Source organism: Gossypium hirsutum, chromosome A05 (assembly GCF_007990345.1).
Source record: "Gossypium hirsutum isolate 1008001.06 chromosome A05, Gossypium_hirsutum_v2.1, whole genome shotgun sequence".
Lineage (NCBI taxonomy): Eukaryota > Viridiplantae > Streptophyta > Magnoliopsida > Malvales > Malvaceae > Gossypium > Gossypium hirsutum.
Window position 1 is genome coordinate 86,220,613 of NC_053428.1, and position 26,377 is coordinate 86,246,989.

The following is a 26,377-nucleotide window of genomic DNA, read 5'->3' on the forward strand; positions in this document are numbered from 1 at the left end:
AGTAGAATAATTTATACAACCACCTTCAATTTTTGATTTGTTACTCGAATTACGAGCTTGAAGGGTGATTGTTTCGTCTCCCACACGAAGTGTGAGTTCACCTGTACCAACATCAATAATGGTTCTAGCAGTCATTAAAAAGGGTCGTCCTAAAATTAAAGGTGCATTACTATCCTCTTCCATGTCTAGAACAACAAAGTCTACTGGGTATATAAATTTATCGATCTTAACAAGAACATATTCAATGATACCCCTAGGAAATCTAATAGTTTTATCAGCCAATTGAATGCTCATCCTAGTTTGTTTGGGTTTCCCAAGACCTAGTTGTTTAAACATTTTATAAAGCATAACATTAATGCTTGCCCCTAAGTCAGCCAATGCGTGATGAACATCTAAACTACCAATTAAACAAGGAATCGTAAAACTCCTTGGATCCTTCAATTTGTTGGGTAGTTTATTCTGTAATATGGCTGAGCAAACTGCATTCAACTCCACATGCGACGCCTCATCCAACTTTCGTTTATTTGTCAAAAGCTCCTTTAAAAACTTGACTGCGTTTGGCATCTACGAAAGGGCTTCAATAAACGGTAATTTAATATGTAGTTTCTTTAAAAGTTTAAGGAATTTACCAAATTGTTCGTCTGATCGGTCTTTCCTTGTCGCATTGGGGTATGGCATACAAGGTTTATATTCTGTACTCATCGGCTTTAGGTCATCTAGGCCTACCTCATTCTTACTTTTGCTTACCACCGTTTCTGGCCTTAGTTTTTCAACTAACCCTTCCTCATCTTGAATGGTAATCGCGTTGAGTTGCTCCCTTGGGTTAGATTTAGTGTTGCTTGGTAGGCTACCTTATGGTCGTTTGGAAATTAGCTTGGCAAGCTGTCCAATCTGAGTTTCGAGCCCCTGGATTGATGCTTATTGATTTCTAAGTGTTGTCTCGGTATTCTAAAAACAACTTTCTAACAATGAGATTAATTTTGTTAGCATCTCCTCAAGGTTCGGCTTTTTCTCTTGTTGGTAAGGTGGTTGTTGGAAGCCTGAAGGTGGTGGTTTCTGATTCCCTTGGCCTCCCCATGAAAAATTTGGGTGGTTCCTCTAACCTGCATTGTATGTATTGTTATAAGGATTATTTTGAGATCGAGGATTGTTACCCATGTAATTTAACTGCTCGTTCTCCATGTTGTGGCCATAAGGTGGGTATTCTAAACTGCTTGATCCACCTCCACTTGCTTCGCACTGTATTACTAGGTGAACCTGTAAAGAACTAAGGAAACCATCAATTTTCTTATTCAAGAGTTTTACCTGATTAGAGAGCATGGTGACTAAATCGACATTATAAACGCCGGTTGTTTTCGTTGGCTTTGTCCTCATGACTTGCCACTTATAGTTATTCAGTGGCATCTCCTCTATTTATTCATAAGCATCTTCAGGTGTCTTATTATTGATGGTTCTGTCAACAGCTGTGTCAACCATCTGCCAAGTCAAAGGATTCAGGCCATTATGAAAAGTTTGAACCTATAACCAGAGTGGTAACCCATGGTGAGGGCATCTTCTCAAGAGGTCTTGTATCTCTCTCATGCATCGTAGAGTGTTTCTAAATCCATCTGTACAAAAGACGAGATACCATTACGTAGTTTAGCCGTTTTAGCTGGCGGAAAATATTTTAATAAAAACTTTTCGGTCATTTGTTCCCAAGTAGTGATTGACCCTCGTGGTAACAAATTCAACCACTGTTTAGCTTTGTTTCTCAATGAAAAAGAGAATAATCGAAGGCGAATGGAGTCATCAGAAACGCCATTTATTTTAAAAGTGTCGTAAAATTATAAGAAATTTGCCAAGTGAGCGTTGGGATCTTCGTCCTAAACCATCAAACTAAATAAACTACTGTATCATTTGAATTGTGTTAGGATTCAATTCAAAAGTATTTGCAGCTACAGCAAGTCTAACTATGCTCGATTCAGTTCTTGTTAAAAAAGGTTTAGCATAATCATACATAGTGCGCGGAGCAGGATTCTGATTAACAGCAATTGCAGGAGGTAGCGAATTTTCTTGGTTTTCAGCCATTTCCTCGGTTGTGGTTGAAGTATCGTCCTCTTTCTCTTCCTCTGTGTATCGTAAGCTTCGCCTTATTTCTCTTCAGTTTCTATGAACTATGCGATCGAGCTCACTATCAAGCAGTAATGGTCCTAACGGGTTTCTTCTGGTCATAAACTAGAAAAACCTGTCAGAAGAAAATAAATGAAGAATTAGAAAAGAAAATAAAAGTTTAAATTGCAATAAAAGTAAAATGGCTAAAGTAATAAAAAAAAGAGTGTTCCTAATATCCTAGTTCCCTGGCAACGGTGCCAAAAACTTGATACGTGATATTCGTGACAGGTTTTAAAGATTTATGAAAGGATCGTTCTTGAGACTAACTTATTATCACGATTAAAGCAAGTGTACCTCTCGAACAGTAGTATAGTTCAGCAAGACCGGATTGTCGAACCCAAAGGAACTATGAGTACTAGTATTTACTTCCTTTTTATTATCTAGCCTAAAAATTAAGAGGCTTGGTTATCTAAACTAATTACTAACTAAGAATGCACAAAAAGAAAATTTAGGAAAATACTTTTGGGAAAATTCGATTGATTAAGACAATACCTAAGGAAAAATCCACCTAGACTTCACTTGTTATTTAACTCTGAATCAGAAGATTTATTCATTTGACTTGATTCGTAGAAATCCCTAAGTTATATTGTTATCTCTCTCGAGACTAATAACGTCTATCCCTAGGTTAAATAATTGAAATCTCTTTCTAATTAACACCCTAGAATTGCATTAACTCGATCTATGGATTCCCTTATTAGGTTTCACCTTAATCTGGCAAAATCTTATCACCCTATCTCTAGACGTGCAATTAACTCCGCTTAATTATGAAAAATTTACTCTTAGACAGGGTCTATTCCTCCTCTGAATAAGAGCTTAACTTGAACCAATATCCTGGAATATCAAAACAAGAATTAAGAACACATAATTAAGAATAAGTCAAATATTTATCATACAATTCAGATAATAATAACAAGATCTGTCTTAGGTTTCATTCCCCTTAGGTATTTAGGGGGTTTAGTTCATACTTATGGAAGAAAAAATCTCAAAAGCATAAATATAACAAAACATAAGAAAACCCAAACTCCTGAAGGAACTGGAAGGGAGATCTTCAGTCTTGATGATGAATCCGGCTTCTGAGATGGATCAATCGGCTTTGTTTGAGTAATTCCTTGCTTTCTACTCTCCGTCCCCCTTCTAAATGCCTCCTCAGGTGTTTAAATAGGCTTTAGAATACCTAAGAGCCCCCAAAATTGGCCTTTTCCAAATAGGGTTATACTTGGGCTCGGCAGGGACACACTCGTATGACACGCCCGTGTGCGATTACTCCAACCCATGGCCAAGGCTGTTAAACAGGCACGAGGGTGTAGTATACCCGTGTAAGTCGTGCTTCAATCCTGCCAAGGGACACAGTCGTGTGACACACTCGTGTGAGAAAGTCCAGGCCGTGTTGATTTCCCACGTGGGTCCATTTTCTCCGTTTTCGGCCCATTTCTCGCTCTTTTTACTCTCCTATGCTGACCTAAGTATAAAACATGAAATTAAAGGATTCGGAGCATCAAATTCACCAATTCAAAGGAGAAACCATCCATAAATGTGCTAAGCATGGGATAAAATATGTATAAATTACGATATATTAGTAAACCTGGTCATGAGTCGTCCGTCTTTGTGACTAATGACTTGATTACTATTTGATAGTAATTGACTTTTCATGAAGGAAGATGTAATGGTTACCATGAGATAAAATAGAATCATATTAGAAGAACATATATTATCCCAAAGTGATCAAGGATATCTTATGAGGGTAACACAGTTATGACAATGTCATTGAAAGAGCACTGAGTAGTTGCTTTCATAATGGGATGTCGTTAGGGAGAGCTCAATTAGGATACTATAGTGGAATGACTTCGTGACTAAATGAGTTTATAATTAATAGGCAAAAATCTTAAACTTAAATATAAATCATTTGAGCCATAATGACATATGTTTAATCGGTCCCTCCATTAGCTCGTTGAAACCAAAAATGAATTGTGTGTTTAAGTCAAAATGAATGGAATCAATAGAAAAAAAAAAGAAATGGAAAAACATGTAGAAATAATTATGGTTTTCTCTGAAATGGAGAAATAGAATCATTTGAAAATGAATGTGGTTTTCTCAAACTGGAAATGGAAAAATAAAAATGAGAAATGCTTCATTTGCAAATGTACATGGATAACTCAAAAATGATTAGAAGGATGAGTTTATGTTTTTTAGCTATTTCAAAGCCAAAAATGAAAATAAATCTTTCGATCATAGTGAAAAAGTTGAATTGTGAAATATTAAATATATTTTCTTGGAAATTTTACTAGGGGTAAAATCTTCATAATTTTACTAGGGTAAAATCTTCATAATTTTACTAGGGATGAGAAAATTATTTAATATAAATATTAAAGTTTATTTTGGGAAAAAGAAAAATAGAATTGAGTTGGATCAAATTATAAAATAATGGGTCAAAAAATTCGGGAAGCACTAGTAATTGGACCCGATGTTAAAAAGGCTTGAAAATCCCTCATGGAACTTGTAGGGGGCGGCAACCTACTAGGAATACGAGGGGATGTCGTCCACCCTACTCCTACTATAAGTAGGAAGCTAGTTTTCTATTTGAAATAAATCTCTCTAATTCAACCAGGGTTCTACTTTCTCTCCTTATAAATAGATAACACTAGTATGGTTATTAATAGAACTTTAAGATATTGTTACTCTGTGAAAAATAGAGAGAATTTATTCTCTACTATTAAATATATTTTTCGAAATAGCAATTCTATTGGTTTTTATTTTGAAGAGAGATTTTCTCTTTTCACCCCAAAAGAAAAGAAATTTTTTTTCTAGTTCTATGTTTTAATCCAATTGATTCGAGCCCACACTCGAAGCAATTGGTGGTACGAGAATAGCAGAGACGATCGTTTGGCTGAAAGTGTAATAGCCCATTTTTTAGTGGTGTCGAAAATAGTGGTTTTGGGACCACAATTTCAACAAGTGAGTCCATAAACATTATTCATTAATATTTATGAGTTAAATATAGTATTATGGTGAATTTTTATTGGATAGATTTTATTAATTGGTTTGTTAGTCAAGGTACAAGTGGTGCTTACCGAAAGTCAGTGGTTTTGAAAAATGAGGTATCAGGACCTCATTTTCATAAACTGAGCTCATAATTATCTTTATTAAATATTTATGGTGTTTTGTATAAGTGGATTGAAGTTTGGTTTGGTAATTTTGGTGATTTTATATTTAATTAAGGAAAAAGGACTATGTCACACCCTATAAATTATTTATTGTTCGTGCTAGTTTATGATATAATGAGTAAAATAGACTAGTGGTTAAGTGTGTGAACTAATTCCTAGTGGTACCAAGTTTAAGCCCCCATAAGATTACCTTTTTAATTAAATTTTTAACAACTTTAGCAAAGTGTGAACACTCTTGCCATCCAAACCATGTTGCCATATTAGGGAAGATTCTTTTCTTGATTATCAGGTCAACATTCACATTTTTCTCCCTTTTTCATTACCATGATCACCTTTCCATACCTTTGTCCCCTCAACCTACAAAATTTCCTCCCTTACCTTACCTTGGCCTGCCATGCACCTAGATATGTTCAATTCATTTTTTATTTTTTTTTCATTTTTCTCCTCCCCTCTCTTTGTCATCCACCATCTTGCTTCTCCCCCTTTTCTCTCTTTTTTCTTCCATTTCACCACCTAAATCACCCTTTCTTCTCATTTCTCCCCCACTCCACCACTACATAAGGTCGTCGTACCTTTACCTCAGCATCATTGCTGCCGTTGCTCTGTTGCATCACCGCCGTCAACCACCCGAAAAATTTTTATTTTTTTTCTCCTTCTTTTTTTCAAAATTCATCTATGAAATCCCTCAATTCTGATTTTTGTTCATTAAAATGTTACTTCCCATCCGATTTTCTAACTTTTTATTTTACATCATATTATTTTTTGCTAGTGCTAAATCCTCCTCTCTCATCATCATACCGTGGGAAATCATTGAGCCCTATTTCCTTTGTTACTATGTAATTATAGTCAATCTTTTGTCCTTGATTCACTATTGTATATTTTACACATACATACTCGACTAAGACAACGCTAACAATTTCAATTTATGTGTTTCATAAAAGTGCTAATAAAAAAATCTTGGTTTCGTAACCCCAATTGTAGAAGTGTGAGATTAAGTCGAAGGATTTCAAGCTCAAGAATCAAACTCTTTCATTAGAAGTTAGAATCTGGATCACTGCAAACAATTTGCAAAGGTGTGAGGATTTATTTTATTACTAATGATTGATATTATTTTTTTATCAAGATATTAATAATATGAATAATATTTAATTATCGTTTAAATAATTCTTTGAAAAATGAGATATTGGGCGAATATGTCAGTATTCATAAAGATTGAAAAAATCCAATAAAAGAGGATTTCAAGTAAGTGTTCTAAAACTTCATATTTGTGATGAAATATACGATTGTGTGATTTCTATTAAAAATGTTTGTGCGATTTCTTGAAACTTATGATATGTGATATATGACAACTTGAATATGTATGTACAATAAACGTGATATTGAATTATTGATGTACTAATTCGCATGTTAAACATGTTGATATTCTGATTCGCATGTTAAGCATGCTATTAATCTAATTTTGACTCGCATGTTAAGCATGTCATTTTTTCTGATTCTGATTCGCATGTTAAGCATGCCATTGTGTTAAACCGAAAATAAATTTGATTTGCATGTAAAACATGCCTACTATAAAATCTGTTTGGTATGTCATATCACATGCATGGGGTTGGGATAATGTGTTTGCAGAAAGTATATGGCACTTTAATTGCATATTGATATGAGTAAGCCATTGTTGCTGGGTAGCCCAGAGTGGCAGGTCATCATTGCCGGGCAGCTCGGGGTGGCGGGTCATCGTTGCTGGGCAACCCACGATGACTTAACTGGTGGTATACTCCCAATATTCTATATCTAGCAATATATCTGCATTATCTGGTGGCTTGTCCATAATATTGGTGTGTTATTGGATGGACAAGTTCTAGAGAACTCATTATGGTGCGTAGCGGAGATGGGTAGGATCCATTTTCTAAAAAACTCTACATTGATTTCTAAAAAAAGTATTGCATTGACATCGTCATTATGCATTCTAATAAATGTGAAATTGTGACTGAATATCTACATGTATATGATTTGTTTAATCTAATGCTTTATGTGTTAATTTCTGTTATTATGGTTTGCAACTCACACTGGGCATTTAAAGCTCACCCTTTTTTAATTTTGACTTTTTAGATAATAATAGAGGTTAGGATGGGCTCAGCTTACGGAGGTGCTCTCGGTCATTTACAGAAAAATATATTATTTTGGTACTTGATATTTTGGGGATGTATTTTTATTACTGTGGACTTTTGCTTGGGATTTTCTTTTGGACTTTGGATTATTTTGGTTTTGGATTTTTTTGCATGATTTAGGTTTTAAAATTATCATTTAAAAGATTGTGAAATTGAAAATTTATGATGGATTTTTCATAACTAAGTCAAACAAGGCCCAATAAGGGTGTTTTCAAATTTCAATACTTTTTTTGGAAACTCAACACTATCTACATAGAAATTGATATTTTATGAGATATATACAAAATCTATGTTTTAAAAATGACAAACGAGTTTTAGATATACAAATTATCCGTTGTGATGTTTTAATTAAAGTAAGACATTTTTTAAAAATATCAAAACTTGAGTTTTCTAAAGAAAAACAATTTCAAAAAAAATTAGTTTTCTCAAACAAGTTGCAAGGATGTTTTTAGCAACGACCATTTTTAAAAGAAAATAGCTAAATGATTTTCTGCTCCATCAATATGGCCAATGTGATCTCCGAGATTCGGCCATAACGTCTAGGCCAGGATTAGTGGGTTACAGACTAAATTGTAAAAATCACAAAATTTAATTCATTATTGATTTTTATTAGTTAAGTGGCTTAAGTAGTAAAGGTGGGAGGACTTATATGTTATTTACACCATAATATGATAGCTTGGACACTTGTACGGGATTTGCACTACGGTGCCTACTATTCGCACTACGGTGCCCATTGATTCGCACTTCAGTATCTACTGATTTGCACTTTGGTACCTACTGTTAAAGCACTTCAGTGCCAACTATTGTGGTGTATTTACTCGTGTATCCCTATATGTTCATTTAGTTTATCGGGCTAAATGTTAAAAGAGAATGTATTATGTGCTTTTGTCTACTGATTGGGAGTGAATGTGATCACTTGGTTATGTGTACTCTTATGCTTTAATTGAGTAAAATGGTGCATTTTTTTATGAGCTTGATGAAATGTTACTGAATTGATTTTATATGAACGAATGGATGAATTATATGATTTTATATCAAATACTCACCTTTCAATTGTGACATATGATGATAAGAAACATAGTTAAACTTATTATTTTTATTATGTTAGTTCTATTATGAGGTAAGTTTATGGTTTTAATACTTATGAGCTTACTAAGCATATTTAATGCTTAGTTGGTTATGTTTTCCTGTCTTGTAGATATTTTGTGAAACGTGAAGATTGAATCAACTAGGAGTTCACACTATCCAATTTCTGACTCGATATGTCTTTTATGGTTCAAGAATCACTTTTGTGGAATATGTATAGGCTTGATATGTATAATGTCATCTTGGATGACAATGATTATGATATGTGTGCCAAATGCTTGTGTTTAATCATGATATAAAATGTTTATAAGTCTTGCTAAGTGGTTGTGCTTACTTGAAGGGTGATTTTATAGTTTTAAATTATGACTAGTTTACAAGTGAAGTGCAATTGTAGGTTGATACATATGGTAAAAGATGCTCAATTGAATGATGTTATAACATGCTAAACAACACGCTTGAATTGCATGAAAGGTACAAATCCATTTGGATGACATATAATACTTATATGACTTGTTGTAAAATAATGCCTTTAAGGTATATTGGGTAGATGCAAGATGTTGGTGCATGACATGTTATTGCATGATTTTGTACATTTTTGGATAGTTCAAAAGAATGGTTGTTGCATATGTATGGCTTATTGGAGGTGTAATATCCCAAATTAGGGCCTAATCAGAATAGTGGTTTCGTGACCAAAAATCTGAGATAGAAATAATTATTTTATAATTATTTTGAGGTTTATGATATGATTGCATGGTTGTGTGAAAATTTCGTGATGAAATTCGATGCATAAAGTGCTTAAGTTAAGATTAGGGACTAAATCGAATAATTTGCAAAACTTGCATTCTAGAAGTTTTTAGTATGACATTGCTTTGGAATATTAATGAGGAGGTCTTAAATACAAATTTGACCAATTTCTAAAATTTTGGACAAAAATGGGCTTGTATATGAAAATTTTCAAAGAAAGGTATTAAGGGTATTTTAGTCATTTTGTAATTAAAATTAATTAAAAGGGAAATTAAGGCCAAAATGTGTTCATCTTCATCAAGCCTTGGCCGAACCTTACCTCTCTCCATAGCTAGGGTTTCTTCAACTTCCAAGCTTCATAGTAAGTGATTTTTATGTTTTTGAAATCCCGGTAGCTCGATTTAGCTTATGCTAGCAATAATTCAACCTAGGGTTCATATTTGGAAAAATACCCATAGGTGAAATTTGTGTATTTTGGTGATTTATGATAGAATATGAGGTTTTAAATTATGTTAGACAACTTGTGCTACTCGGTTTTAAGTGAAAACGAGTAAAAGGGCTTAATCGGTAAAAATACCTAATATTCATAAGTACATGTTAGAGTGTGAATTTGATGTTGCCATAGAAGGGAAAAATGATCAGCATGTCATAAAACATAAGAAAATAGGATGATGTTTAATTTACGAGCCTTGGGGAAAAAGTGTAAATATGTGAAAGTTTAGGGGCAAAATGGTAATTTTGCCAAAGTTCGTATTAGGGGATGTTTTGATGAATGTATGTATTAAATAAAATTAATTTGGTATTATAGATCAAGAGAAACAAGATTCAAGTCGTAATCAAGGGAGAAACAAAGTTTACGAGGAATAGGCTTGATTGCTAATATTTTGTATCGAGGTAAGTTCATATGTTAATAAGGTAACATAATTTTTATTTTAAGTGATTCAGTGATATTTGTATGATATGATATTTATTATCATGAAATATTATGCTTTGTGAATTATTATTTGGTAATATGCAAATTATGTGAACAACTTGATAAGTATCGGTTTTTACATTTCGAAAAAGGTGATCAAAATGTAAAATTGAGAAGAATCTCGTTTGGACCATGGGAATAGATTAGGGTACAAGTGACATGTCACTAGGATGGTTGAGTTCTGAGCTCGTTGAGTTGAGTCCGAGTTCGTGAGATGTAACTAGGCATCCGAGCTCGTTGAGTTGAGTTCGAGTTCGTTTATGGGCGGGTTACATGGTAGCTTGGCTACATAGATTCAAAAGCTATTGAGCTTGTTCAGTTATGAGTATAGCACTTACGTGCACACTATCCGCGTATCCAAAATTATATTCCTATGTATTCAACGGGAGAATCCTAAGAGAATATGGAAAATTCTTAAAACGAAAGTGATTCGATGATGAATGTGTTGAAGAAGTGAAAATGGACAGGTATGAGTTTAATTCTTGGTTGAAAACTTGGTGAGACAAAATTGTGGTAAGATAGTAAGTATTCTTATGTTATGTATCTCTTAATGATGTTTATATTGGATTGCATGATCATGTTACTTATTATCTCATGTGAACTTACTAAGAATTTATGCTTACTCCTTCCTTTTCACTCATTGTAGTTTTGACAAGCCGGCTTGAGAATCGGGATAGGTCGAAGGCTCGTTCACACTATCCGAAGGCCTAAATTGGTAAAATGGCTTGTATATTTTGAATGTGGCATGTATAGCACTATACTCACTTTGTGTAAATGATCATATGATATGGTTATGTTTCGTTAAGAAAAGGGTTTGTAAATGATTAGCTATTGGAATGGCTAATCAAGTTTATATATGATAACATGTATGCTTTATGTCTTAACTAAACCATGAAAATCCTTGGAAAAGTAAAATTGGCCACAAAACAGAATCAAACAGCAGCAGTGATGTGAATTTGAAAAATCACTAAAATAGTAAGAAATGGAATTAAATGATGAATAAGTTATGAGATCGAAGCTTGATGAGTATATTTTCACATGGATGAAACAAAATAGGTAAATAAGTTATATTTTATGAGATATTTAAGTTTTGGTGGAACAAGGTCAGAGTGACCTCTGAATCCCCTTTTCTGAATTTAAAAATCTACCATAAATTGTAAAAAAATAATTAGGAGTCTTACCTTACATTTATGAAATCCTTATTGAGTCTAGTTTTATGAGAAACAAACGACATAATCATTAAAACTCTGTATAGGGTAGGGAGATATCTGATTCGTAATACACAGGGCTCAGAGTAGTCGAACCCTGTAACAGGGGAGATTTAATTTCGATATATATATCAATCTAGTTTCAGGAAAAATTTACGGATATTAATTTCGAGTTTCGGAACTCGATATATGAATTTTTAAGCGACTGTGATGCAGTTAGCCAGCTTGTCTGGAAATTTTAAAAATAAATTGTTTGAGCTGTTTAATTAATGAAATAAGTTTGGTAACACCTCAAGCTCGACTCTGGCGACAGTCTTGAGTGTGAGGGCGTTACATTTAGTGTATCAGAGCAAGTTTAGTCGGTTCTCGGACTAACGTGTTGTATGTACAGGTTTTGCTATACATGTCATATATATATTGTGATAGTGTGATGACTTCTGACCTTTTAAATAATTTTTTTATAGTAAATGGATCCCGATCCAGCTGTGGCTGATGATATAGAGAGTAATGCACCAACTCCGGCTGAAGGGGGGGTGCCAACTGAAAATCCACCTCCTACTGTTGGTCAAGGAGGAGGAGAAGGGGCTCGGGAAGCCTTTCTCCAGATGATGAATGCCTGGTATACTGAGTTCGTTCGTAAGAACCCGAATGCACAACCTCCCCCTCCTCCCCTGATTCCTTAACCTGTACCCCCGATGCCTCAAGGTGTAGATTTGATGAAATTTCACAGAACTCCAGTTGACAGAATCCGTAAGCAAGGGGCTGAAGAATTCAGGGCAAATGTTGATGATGATGCCGATAAAGCAGAATTTTGGCTTGAGAATTCTATTCGGGTATTTGATGAATTGTCTTGTACACCTGAGGAATGCTTGAAATGTGCTATATCATTGTTGAGGGATTCAGCCTATCATTGGTGGAAGACATTGATTTCAGTAGTACCGAAAGAGAAAGTAACTTGGGAGTTCTTTCTAGAAGAATTTCAGAAGAAATACATTGGTGAAATATTTGTTGATCAAAAGCATAAAGAATTTTATGAGTTGAAGCAGGGCAACATGACAGTTACTGAATATGAAAGGGAGTTCGTCAGGTTGAGTAAGTATGCTAGAGAATATGTTCCTACAGAGGCTAAAATGTGTAGACAATTTGAAGATGGACTTAATGAAGACATCAAAGTATTTGTCGGGATTCTTGAATTAAAAGAAATGGTAGTACTTGTTGATCGGGCTTGTAAGGCTGAAGAACTACTTAAACAGAAGAAAAAAGTAGAGGCTAAGACTAGAAATTGGAAGAAAATATCGATGAAAAGTTCATTCTCACAGCAATCTAGAAAATCTAAAAATATGAATCCTCATTCTCAAGTTTCAGCCAGACAATCATATGGAAATTTTAAGAAGCAAAATGTGGGTCTTAAATCTCAGACTGCTTCCGTGGATAGTATAGGGAATTCGAGATTTGTTAAGCCCAAGTGCCAGCGGTGTGGTAGAAATCATTTTGGCCCATGTAGAGCAAATGAATGTTTTCGGTGTGGTTCTCCGGATCATTTTATTAGAGACTACCTAGAGAGAGTTGAAAAAGAAAAATTTTTAGAGTATAAAAGCTAGTGGTGCAGACTCGAAGGGAAGATATTCGAGAAAAGCTGGAAATGAAGTAAGCAGCAAGAATGTAATCAGAGATTCAGTAGCTAAACCTGAAGCAAGGACTCCAGCTAGAACTTATGCCATAAAGGCACATGAAGATGCTTCATCACCCGACGTGATTACTGGTATATTTTCTCTTTATGATGTTAATGTTATTGCTTTGATTGAACCCGGTTCTACTCATTCATATGTGTGCATGAAATTGGTGTCTAGTATGAATATACCTGTTGAGTACACAGAATTTATGATCAGAGCGTCGAATCCATTAGGCAAATGTGTGATAGTTGATAAAGTATGCAAGAAATGCCCTTTAATGATTCGGGGTCATTACTTTCCGGCCGACTTGATGTTGTTGCTGTTTGATGAATTTGATGTTATTTTGGATATGGATTGGTTGGCATTGCATGATGCTATAGTAAATTGCAAAGAAAAGGTTATAGATTTAAAGTGTGAAAGTGGTAAAATTTTGCGGGTGGAACCAAGCAAATCAGAGGCATTATCTAGTGTGATTTCTTCGATGTCGGCTCAGAGATATTTGAGGAAGGGTTATGAAGCTTATTTGGCGTATGTAATTAATACAAAAGAAATTGAAAAGAAAGTTGAATCAGTGCCGATTGTGTGTGAATTCGCGGATGTATTTCCAGAAGAGTTGCCGGGTTTGCCTCCAATCAGGGAAGTAGAATTTGGTATTGAGTTGATACCGGGAACAACTCCGATCTTAGTTGCTCCGTATAGAATGGCACCAACAGAGTTGAAAGAACTAAAGTTGCAATTGCAAGAGTTGACTGATAAAGGCTTTGTGAGACCGAGTTTTTCACCTTGGGGTGCTCCCGTGTTATTTGTGAAAAAGAAGGATGGTTCTATGAGATTGCGTGTTGACTATCGGCAATTAAACAAGGTGACAATCAAGAACAAGTATTCGTTGCCGAGAATTAATGATTTGTTTGATCAGCTGAAAGGAGAGACATGGTTTTCAAAGATTGACTTGAGATCTGGGTACTACTAGCTTCGAGTAAAAGAGTCAAATGTGCCTAAAACTGCTTTTAGAACAAGGTACGGTCATTATGAATTTTTAGTTATGCCATTCGGGTTAACAAATGCTCCTTCTGTATTTATGGATTTGATGAATCGCATATTTCGGCCATATTTGGACAAATTTGTTGTGGTATTTATAGATGACATCTTAATTTATTTGAAAGATGAGACAGCGCATGCCGAACACTTGAAGATAGTTTTGCAAACTTTGAGAAATAAGCAGTTATATGCCAAGTTTAGTAAAAATGAATTTTGGCTTCAGGAAGTTGGATTTTTGGGTCACATTGTTTTAGGTGATGGTATACGGGTTGATCCTAGTAAAATTTCAGCCATTGTTGATTGGAAACCACCGAAAAATGTAACTGAGGTTAGAAGTTCCTTGGGGCTAGCTGGGTCTTATCGGCGGTTTGTAAATGGATTTTCTATAATTGCTGCTCTTATGACTAGACTACTTCAAAAGGATGTTAAGTTTGAGTGGACGGAAGAATGTCAAGAGAGTTTTGAAGAATTGAAAAAGTTATTAACTGAAGCACCAATGTCGGTGCTGTTGAAATATGTATATATTTTAAATTTATTTAGGTAGATAAATCTTATTTGGGTAGATAATTTTTATTCATATTCTAGAAATATTTTTATTTTATCTTTTAGTAGTTTACTAGAATAAGGGAACTATTTTCTTTTTATGTTTTAGTAGTTTATTAGAATAAGGGAACTATTTTCCCAATTAGGATTAGGACTTCTTTTCTCTATTTAAGTTCAATTCTTTAGTTAATAAGATGAGTACAATTTTATTCAAAGCTCTCTTGAAATCTTTCATGGCATCTGAGCTAGGTTAAAATCTCTAGTAACATCATGGTTAAAATAGCCTTCACTGGAGATAAGAGATCCAGCAATCAAACAGAGGAAGAAAGTTCTACAGTTGAAACAACTACCAAGAGTACAATGACTCAAGGGATAGATGTGTCTCACTTTTCTTTTCAATTGACATCTCACAAGTTGAATGGCAAGAATTATCTGGAATGGTCGCAGTCCGTAAAATTAGCAATTGATGGGCGCGGCAAGCTAGGTCATTTAAATGGAGAAGTTGAGCAACCACAGGTGGGTGATCCAAAGATGAGCAAGTGAAGGTCAGAAAATTCTATGGTAATTGCGTGGCTTATTAATTCCATGGAAGCATCCGTAGGTAAACCTTTTCTTTTTCTCCCAACTGCTAAAGATGTTTGGGACGCTGTGAAAGACACCTATTCAGATTTAGAAAACGCTTCACAGATTTTTGAGTTAAAAATAAAACTGTGGAAAGTTGGCAAGGGGAAAAAGAAGTTACTTTTTATTATAATGAGATGATGTCTCTTTGGCAAGAACTGGATCAGTGTTATAATGATGAATGGGAGTGTCCCGGAGATGGTGTAAAAGCTATGAAAAAAGAAGAGGATGGTTTCTGGCTGGTTTAAATAAAGAATTTGATGAAATGAGATCTCGGATCCTAGGGAAAAAATGGCTTCCAAAACTTCGTGAGATTTTTTCTGAGGTTAGGAGAGAGGAGACAAGGAGAAAAGTAATGTTAAAGTCAGGGTTTGAAGCTAATGATGATAATTCTGCTCTTGTAACTATTAAAAATAATGATGATAGTGAAAAAAAGAAAAAACCTTGGTGCAATCACTGCAAAAAATATTGGCACACTCGTGAAACTTGTTGGAAGCTCCATGGGAAACCGAAAAATGGAAGGAAAAAGAGTGGCAATGGTCATGGTCCACAATCAGGGGATAGTAGAGCTTTCCAAACAATTAATAGAAATTATGAGGGCCAAAGTTCTCTGGAAGGGTCTCCATTCACTAAGGAACAATTAGAGCATCTTCACAAGTTTTTTCAATCACCACAATTTCGGATGAATTCTTCTATTCCTAACTCATCCAATAATCCTTCTTCCTCTTTTGCCTAATCAGGTACTGATTTTTTTGTTTTTTTCAGTGTCAAGCCTTGTAAAACAAGCACATGGATCGTTGATTCTGGAGCTAGTGATCACATGACTAGCAGTCATTTTCTTTTTCAACTTACACACCTTGCGCAGGAAACAAAAAGATCAAAGTAGCAGATGGGTCCTTCTCGGCAATAGCCGGGAAAGGCACTGTTAAAATTTCATCTTCCTTGGTTTTACATGATGTTTTACATGTGCCAAATCTAGCTTGTAATCTCATATCGGTCAGTAAATTATCCCAGTCTTCAAATTGTCATGTTATATTTGACTCCTCTATGTGTAAGTTTCAGGACATGGTCTCGGGGAGGATGATTGGCAATGCTAAAGAATTTGGTGGAATTTACTTTCTTGAAGACGACCATCTAAGTTAACTAACAACTACTTTATGTTTAAATTCTATTTCTGATTTTGATAAGGTTATGATTTGGCATTATAGGCTTGGACATCCTAATTTTTATTATTTAAGATATTTGTTACCTAATCTATTTAAAAATAAAAGTCCTTCTTCATATCATTGTGAATTTTGTGAATTGGCTAAACATCATCGGTCATTCTTTCCACCTCAAAAATATAAAGCCTCCAAACCTTTTTCGTTAATTCATAGTGATGTTTGGGGACCTTCAATAGTCTCGACTTTTTCAGGAAAACGTTGGTTTGTCACATTTATTGATGATCATACTCGACTTTGTTGGGCGTTTTTATTAAAAGATAAGTCTGAAGTTAAAAATGTGTTTCAGTCTTTTTATGCTATGGTGAAAACACAATTTGCTGTGAAAATAGAAGTATTTCGAACTGACAATGGTAGGGAATTTTTTAGCGACCAATTAGGTGTTTTCTTAACCAAACATGGAATAGTCCACCAAAGTTCTTGTACAAATACACCACAACAAAATGGGATCACAGAAAGAAAAAACTGACATCTTTTGGAAGTAACTAGAGCCTTGATGTTCACTAGTCAAGTACCACGTTATCTTTGGGGTGAAGCCTTGTTAACAGCTACATATCTTATTAATAGAATGCCCAGTAAAATTCTAAATTATAGAACTCCTTTTAGTCTCTTTAAAGATAACTTTCCTAACTCTAAATTGATTACAGATTTATCCCTCCGAGTTTTTGGGTGTAGTGTTTTTGTTCATCTTCACAACCAAGGTAAACTAGATCCTAGAGCAAAAAAATGTGTCTTTGTTGGTTATGCTTCTAATAAAAAGGGTTACAAATGTTGTGATCCAATTGATAGGAAGACTATAGTTACCATGGATGTCACATTTGTTGAAACACAATCTTATTTTGATTCCAATCTTCAGGGAGGAAATTAGACTAAAGAAGATTCTATAATTGATCAAGAAGAGACTAGGAATATACAACATAGGGATTCTAATAATGGGGAAGGCGAATTTATAATTAACACAAAAATTAATGATGTTAATGTTAATGAAAATGAGGATGAAGGTGTAGAGTCTGATCATGAAAATAAAGAACAAACAAAGGAGTTAATTGTTTACTCAAGAAGAAATCAAAATCAAGAAAGTGGAATCCACCAGATTCATCACCAAGAATCCGACCCGCAAGATCCTGTCAAAAGTCCAGGTAAAGCTCATAATCCAGCCAATGAATTTTCTGATTTAGATATTCCAATTGCCAAAAGAAAAGGTGTTAGAAATATTGTCAAATATCCTATGTCTAACTTTGTATCCTATAAAGCCTTATCTTCGACATTCTCAACCTTTGTTTCGTGTCTCGATACTGTACAAATACCAAAAAATGTGAAAGATGCTTTACAGGTTCCTGAGTGGAAGGAGGCTATTTTAAAGGAGATGCGTGCTCTTGAAAAAATAAGTACATGGGAAACAATGGAATTACCTGTAGGGAAAAAAAACAGTGGGCTGTAAATGGGTGTTCACAACCAAATTCAAACCAGATGGATCTTTAGATAGATACAAAGCCCGGTTGGTAGCTAAAGGGTACACTCAAACATACGGGATAGATTATCTTGAAACATTTGCTCCAGTGGCCAAATTAAATTCCGTCAGAGTTCTTTTATCAATTGCTATTAATCTTGATTGGTCTTTACAGCAGCTAGATGTGAAGAATGCTTTCCTAAATGGAAAACTTGAAGAAGAAGTTTACATGGATCCTCCTCCAGGTTTTCAAGAAAAATTTGGAACTCGAGTATGTAAACTCAAGAAATCTTTATACGGTTTGAAGCAGTCTCCTCGAGCTTGGTTTGAACGATTCACTCAAGTTGTTAAAAAACAAGGTTACTCACAAGGGCAAGCTGATCACGCAATGTTCTATCGACATTCACAAAAAGGTAGAATAGTTGTTATTATAGTTTATGTCAATGAAATCATTCTTACAGGAGATGATATGGATGAAATAAGACATCTCAAGGAGCATCTAGCATTGGAGTTTGAGATCAAAGACTTGGGTCCTTTGAAATACTTTCTTGGAATGGAAGTTGCTCGATCAAAGAAGGGTCTTGTGGTCTCTCAGAAAAAATATGTGATTGATCTTTTAAAAGAGGCTGGGATGAGTGGTTGCCGCCCAGCTGACACACCAATTGATCCAAATGTAAAATTTGGAAATAAAGAAGGTCGATTAGTTGATAAAGGGCTGTACCAAAGATTAGTTGGTAAGTTAATTTACTTATCACATACAGGGCCAGACATAGCTTTTGCAGTAAGCTTAGTGAGTCAATTTATGCACTCCCCAATGGAGGAACATGAAGAAGCAGTGTTTCGAATTCTAAGATACTTGAAGAGTTCACCGGGAAAGGGCTTATTCTTCAAGAAATCCGAACAAAGAGGAATTGAAGCTTATACAGATGCAGATTGGGCAGGCTCAATAACAGACAGAAGATCTACATCAGGATACTGTACATTTGTTTGAGGAAACCTTGTGACTTGGCGAAGCAAAAAACAAATTGTCGTAGCAAGAAGTAGTGCAGAGGCTGAGTTTAGATCAATGGCTCAAGGAATTTGTGAAATGATGTGGTTAAAAAGAATTATGGAAGAGCTGAGGAAACCAATAACTTCACCAATGAAGTTGTACTGTGATAGCAAAGCTGCCATTAGCATTGCTCACAACCCAGTCCAACATGACAGAACTAAACATGTTGAGATTGATAGACACTTTATCAAGGAGAAGATTGAAGAAGGCCAAGTGTGCATACCATTTGTTCCTTCAAAACAACAGATTGCTGACATATTCACCAAAGGACTCTCTAAGACAAGCTTTGATTTTCTTGTAAGCAAGTTGGGCATGATTGATATATATGCACCAACTTGAGGGAGGGTGTTGAAATATGTATATATTTTAAATTTATTTAGGTAGATAAATCTTATTTGGGTAGATAAGTTTTATTCATATTCTAGAAATATTTTTATTTTATCTTTTAGTAGTTTACTAGAATAAGGGAACTATTTTCTTTTTATGTTTTAGTAGTTTATTAGAATAAGGGAACTATTTTCCCAATTAGGATTAGGACTTCTTTTCTCTATTTAAGTTCAATTCTTTAGTTAATAAGATGAGTACAATTTTATTCAAAGCTCTCTTGAAATATTTCAGGTACAACCCGAATCAGGTAAAGAATTTGTGGTGTATAGTGATGCTTCGCGAAATGGCTTAAGATGTGTACTTATGCAAGAAGGGAAAAGTGGTGGCTTATGCTTCGAGGCAGTTAAAATCTCACGAAAAGAATTATTCGGCTCATGATTTAGAATTGGCTGCTATAGTGTTTGCTCTGAAGATTTTGCGACATTATCTGTATGGTGAAAAGTGCCGAGTATATACCGACCACAAAAGTCTTAAGTACTTGATGTCACAAAAAGACTTGAATTTGAGACTGCAAAGATGGTTGGAGTTATTGAAAGATTACGAGCTTGTTATTGACTACCATCCGAGAAAAGCAAATGTGGTTGCCGATTCTTTAAGCGGAAAGTTGCTATTTGCTTTGAGAGCTATGAGTACTCAGTTAAAGGTATCAGATGATGGATCGATTCTAGCAGAGTTAAGAGCAAGACTGATGTTTTTACAAGAGATTTGTGAAGTTCAGAAAAGCAAATGAAGAATTGCAAGCCAAAAGGAAACAACGTGAGGGTGATACGAGGTCGGATTTCAGAATTGGTTTTGATGGTTGCTTGATATTTAAAAATCGGATTTGTGTACCGAAAAATGATGAGTTGATTCAAAAGATTTTGCATGAAGCACATAATGGTTGTTTGGCAGTTCACCCGGGCAGTACGAAAATGTATAATGACTTGAAGAAAATGTATTAGTGGAGTGGAATGAAAAGAGATATCTCCGAGTTTGTATCAACAAGTGAAAGCTGAACACTAAGTACCTTCGGGACTACTCTAGCCTATTATGATTCTTGAATGGAAATAGGATCGGATTACTATGGATTTTGTATTAGGGTTGCCGTTAACTCCAGGGAAGAAAAATGCCATCTGGGTAATAGTTGATAGACTGACTAAATCGGCTTATTTTATTTCGGTATGTACGGATTATTCTCTTAATAAGTTGGTTGAATTGTATATCAGTGAGATTGTTAGACTTCACGGAATACCTTTGTCAATCATTTCGGATAGAGATCCGAGATTTACTTCGCGGTTTTGGAAAAAATTGCAAGAGGCATTAGGTACGAAGTTAAATTTCAGCACTGCCTTTCATCCACAAACTGATGGACAGTCAGAGAGAGTGATTCAGATTCTTGAAGACATGCTCAGATGTTGTGTATTGGAATTTCAGGGTAGTTGGGAAAGGTATTTACCGTTGGTAGAATTTGCTTATAATAATAGTTATCAGACGAGTTTGAAGATGGCACCTTATGAAGCATTGTATGGTCGTAAAGGTCGGACGCCATTGTATTGGACTGAACTCAAGGAAAATCAGATTTATGGAGTTAATCTAATAAAAGAAACCGAAGAAAAAGTGAAAGTGATTCGAGATTGTTTGAAAGCTGCTTCAGATAGACAGAAATCTTATGCGAATTTGAAACGAAAGGAAATCGAGTTTCAAGTTGGTGATAAGGTATTTTTAAAAGTGTCTCCATGGAAGAAAGTTCTTAGATTTGGACGGAAGGGCAAGTTAAGTCCGCGTTTTATTGGACCGTATGAAATAATTGAAAAAGTTGGACGAGTAGCTTATCGGTTAGCATTGCCATATGAATTACAGAAGATGCATGATGTGTTCCACGTATCTATGCTACATCGGTATCATTCGGATCCTTCACATATAATTTCACTGACAGAAATTGAGCTACGACCGGATATGACTTACGAAGAAGAACCGATTAAGATTTTAGCTCGAGAGGTCAAGCAACTAAGAAATAAAAATGTCGCTCTCGTGAAAGTATTGTGGCAAAAGCACGGGGTAGAAGAGACTACATGGGAACCTGAGAAAACTATGAGAAATCAATATTCACACTTGTTTACTGGTAATATTTTCGAGGACGAAAATCCTTAAAAGGGGGGGGAGAGTTGTAATATCCTGAATTAGGGGCTAATGGAATAGTGGTTTCGTGACCACAAGTCTGTAACACCCTGAACCCGAGACCGTCGCCGGAGTCGAACACGAGGTGTTAACAGACTTCAAACCACTTATTAAAAAGTTCCCAGACAAGCTGTCAATCTGCGTACTAGTCACTTTAAAAATCATATCTTGAGTTATGAAACTCGAAATCTAGTTCCGTAAATTTTCCCTGGAACTAGACTCATATATATATATGGTAGAATTTTTGTAGAATTTTTGGTCAGGCCAATTGGTACAGTTTATTAGTTAAAGTCGTCCCTGTTCCTGGGTTTGACTACTCTGACCTTTGTGCATTACGACTTAGATATCTCCCTTTACAGAGCTTCAATACTTATGTCATTTGTTTCTAATGAGACTAGACTCAAAAGGGAATCTATACATATAAGGCATGACTTCTAATTATCTCTGATTAATTTATGGTGAATTTCTAAAGTCAGAACAGGGGATCCAGAAATCGCTCTGGTCCTGTTTCACAAGAGTTTAATTATCTCCTAACATACAGATCATATGGTCATTTCGTTTCTTCCATATGAAAATAGACTCATCGAGCTTAGATTAAATAATTTATTCATTATTTAATTCCATTCCTACTATTTTTAGTGATTTTTTAATCTCACATCACTGCTGCTACCAGCATCTATTACTAAAGCAACTATGCCTATTTCGTGATTTCTCCTTGATCTAACTAATAATTCATCATACATATCACAAATTATGATCATGACTAGCCATGCCAAAGGCTAATCATTGTCAAACATCTCCCTACTACACTATTGCCATATCATGAATTTTAGCACCAAAAATAATCAACCATGACATATGGCATAAAAATAGAATAGGCCTCAACTATTATTCAACCAAAACCGAATCGGCCCAATATCAGTCATGACCACATTATAAAACCCATTTACTAGGATTTATAACTAAATATCATAGGACCCAAAGTCCAAATTAACATTTATGCCATTTTCGCATGGCTGAAAGTTTACATACCAAAGTTCAAACACAACATAATAGCCTATACATGCCGAAATGTTCTCCTAGACCGACTAAGAAGAAAGTACCAAAACTTGCTAGCTGGTGTGATGACTTCGATGACGGTCTGAGCACGCAAAAAAGACGAGTCCAAGAAACCTAAAATAGGTGACAAGCAAACACCGAATGAGTATATAACTCAGTAAGTCATAAGCAATGCACTACCATCCATTAATAACATTATCACAAGAGGAAACAAAATGGAACGAGGCTAATTACTCCATCCAAACCGAACTATACCATAGTTCCTTAGACCTTTCGGTTCAATCTCATACCAAGTCATACATTCACATTCCATATACTAATCAATAGGATATTTGAGGCATTTTCATACATCATTCTATTTTCGTTACAATCATACAACTAAATGACCTTTTACCTATTCCACGATGAACCTTATGCACGTGACTTCAATTATAATTGTCACATAGGTTCAAAACTTACCAAGCTCAACTCCAAATATAAACATAGCGCCTATTAGCCATGAACTCAAGGTACTTACCTCTTTCCGCTATCCGAAATCGACTCGGTAAGGTCGCACCCTTAATATAAATAATTGATAGAAAATATATATATAGTGGGTTCGCACACATAGTGCTTAATAATCAACCACGCACACTTAGTGCCATGTACTTTAAACTCGCACACTTAGTGCCATGCATTTCAAGCCCGCACACTTAGTGCCAATCTCACAACCGTGAACATTTATTGCCCGCACACTTAGTGCCGAAAACCAACCACTCTATACGCTTCACTGCCTTTTTACATTCGACAATTTCATCTCTACATACATATACATTTGTATACATTTCATCTCATTAAACACAATTGCATAGGTATTACAATCATTTAAATCAATACCAACTATATGCTTAATGACTTACCTTGTGTTGGGTAAAATAATTCCAAGTCGGCTACTCGATGACCTTCGATTTCCCCTTGTTGGACGCCTCTCCTTTAGGATCTTGAGCTTAAACAAATAAATTAACTCATTCAACCGCTTTGCTACATATATTGGTATTCACATTTTAATGATTTTATGACATACGGAACGGCATGGTAAAATTTTTATCTTGCTACCTCACATTCTTAGCTATTCGGCTAATAACCTTATGCAATTACCATACTTTCAATAATCTAATCACACATGCATATGCATACTTGGACATTCGGCAATCACCTTGCTAATTTTAAACTCAACATCACATAAGCTCCCAAGTGATGGCCGAATATGTATATCTATACTATCACCTATAATTCATCAAATCACAAAATTTCATCTCATGAACACTTGACCCATTTTTACCCCATATAGCCGAATGTGCAAGATTAAATTCAACACCACCTATGTACTTAATTAGGTGGCCGAATATACCAAGTTAGACTTGACATTATACGTCACAAGAACTCTAATTTAATTTGTCAATTGCTTGGCCAAGAACTCACAAGTGCCTTATCTACAACCTATTCGGCCTTACTACTTAAACTTAGCCTTTCATACACTTATCTCTATTGTTTTAGAAGGCCGAATCCTTATGTGTTCCAACATCTAGCTTACTCAATTCAACACATCAAAACGACATTTAGGCCGATTTTGCTAGCACACAAGCCTTTGACCGAATGTCCTTGACCTCTAGTCACCTAAATTTTTATTCTTTAAAACTCATCCAAGACCACATTCGGCACCTCCAACCAATAATTTAGATATTCTCAAGTTCATTCACACGTACAATTATATATCACATTAAGCATTAATCATTTTGCAACATGAATTCTATAGCATGGCCGAATACTCATGCACATACACACATAACAACAAGAACTCAATGACACAAAAATCTCCTTTCCAAAGTACATACATACCCATACATACGGCAACTTCCATTCTTTTCTCCCAACAATGAATCCATGAATTTTGCCATGGGTTAACTAGACTATACCCATATCAACTAAATCTCAATATCAATTAGAATAAAAATCACAATGCATACCTTTCCATTGAAATAGCCATGGCCGAATGCCTTGGTTTCTTTTTTTCAATCTTTCCTTTCTCAATTTCGGCAAATGAAGAAGATGAAAGATGAGCCTTCCTTCACCTTTGTTTTCTTTACTCACGGCAATTGTAAAAGGAAAAAGGATGAACACTCCTTCTTCCTCCCTTATTTTATTCATCTTTTTCCTTTTTAATTCCTTTCTTTAATTTATTTTATCTCCAATAACCCAATTTCTTATTATAATATCTAATTCAAACAAATATATTGCCCATCATCAATCTATCTTGGCCGGCCACTATAAGGGAATTGGGCAATTTGACATGCAAGTCCACCCTTGTGTTGACATGCACTAATAAGCCCTTTAAAATTAGCCTATCATATTTCACCATGTCTCATGTTGATCCCTATTTAATAATTCCTCATGCAATTGGCAAAATTAGGGAATGAAACTTCCACATATGCATGTACACACATGATAAGCATAGAATATAACAATTAATTATTTTTATGACTCGGTTTTGTGGTCCCGAAACCACTTTCCGACTAGGGTCACATTAGGGCTGTCACAAAGTCCGAGATAGAAATAATTATTTTGAGGTTTATGATATGATTGCATGATTGTGTGAAAAAATCGTGATGAAATTCGATGCATAAAGTGCTTAAGTTGAGATTAGGGACTAAATCGAATAATTTACAAAACTTATATTCTAGAAGTTTTTAGTATGAAATTGCTTTGGAATATTAATAAGGAGGTCTTAAATAGCAATTTGATCAATTTCTAAAATTTTGGACAAAAATGGGCTTGTACATGAAAATTTTCAAAGAAAGGTACTAAGGGTATTTTAGTCATTTTATAATTAAAATTAATTAAAAGGGAAATTAAGGCCAAAATGTGTTCATCTTCATCAAGCCTTGGCCGAACCTTACCTCTCTCCGTAGCTAGGGTTTCTTCAACTTCCAAGCTTCATAGTAAGTGATTTCAAGCCCCGTTTTTAATGATTTTTATGTTTTTGAAATCCCAGTAGCTCGATTTAACTTATGCAAGCAATAATTCAACCTAGGGTTCATATTTGGAAAAATACCCATAGGTGAAATTTGTGTATTTTGGTGATTTATGATAGAATATGAGGTTTTAAATTATGTTAGACAACTTGTGCTACTCGATTTTAAGTGAAAACGAGTAAAAGGGCTTAATTAGTAAAAATACCTATTATTCATAAGTACATGTTAGAGTGTGAATTTGATGTTGCCATAGAAGGGGAAAATGATCAGCATGTCATAAAACATAAGAAAATAGGATGAGGTTTAATTTACGAGCCTTGGGGAAAAAGTGTAAATATGTGAAAGTTTAAGGGCAAAATGGTAATTTTTCCAAAGTTCGTATTAGGGGCTGTTTTGATGAATGTATGTATTAAATAAAATTAATTTGGTATTATAGATCAAGAGAAACAAGATTCAAGTCGTGATCGAGGGAAAAACAAAGTTTACGAGGAATAGGCTCGATGGCTAATATTTTGTATCGAGGTAAGTTCATGTGTAAATAAGGTAACATAATTTTCATTTTAAGAGATTTAATGATATTTGTATGATATGATATTTATTATCATGAAATATTATGCTTTGTGAATTATTATTTGGTAATATGCAAATTATGTGAACAACTTGATAAGTATGAGATGTT

General features: G+C 34.9%; 1 non-coding gene across 1 annotated transcript; it reads left to right on the forward strand.

Annotated features, from left to right (window-relative positions):
• Positions 1–1,534: 1,534 nt before the first annotated feature.
• Positions 1,535–1,640, forward strand: LOC121229998 (small nucleolar RNA R71). Its single transcript, XR_005927949.1, has one exon. It is a non-coding gene; the product is annotated as a small nucleolar RNA R71 (small nucleolar RNA).
• Positions 1,641–26,377: the final 24,737 nt, after the last annotated feature.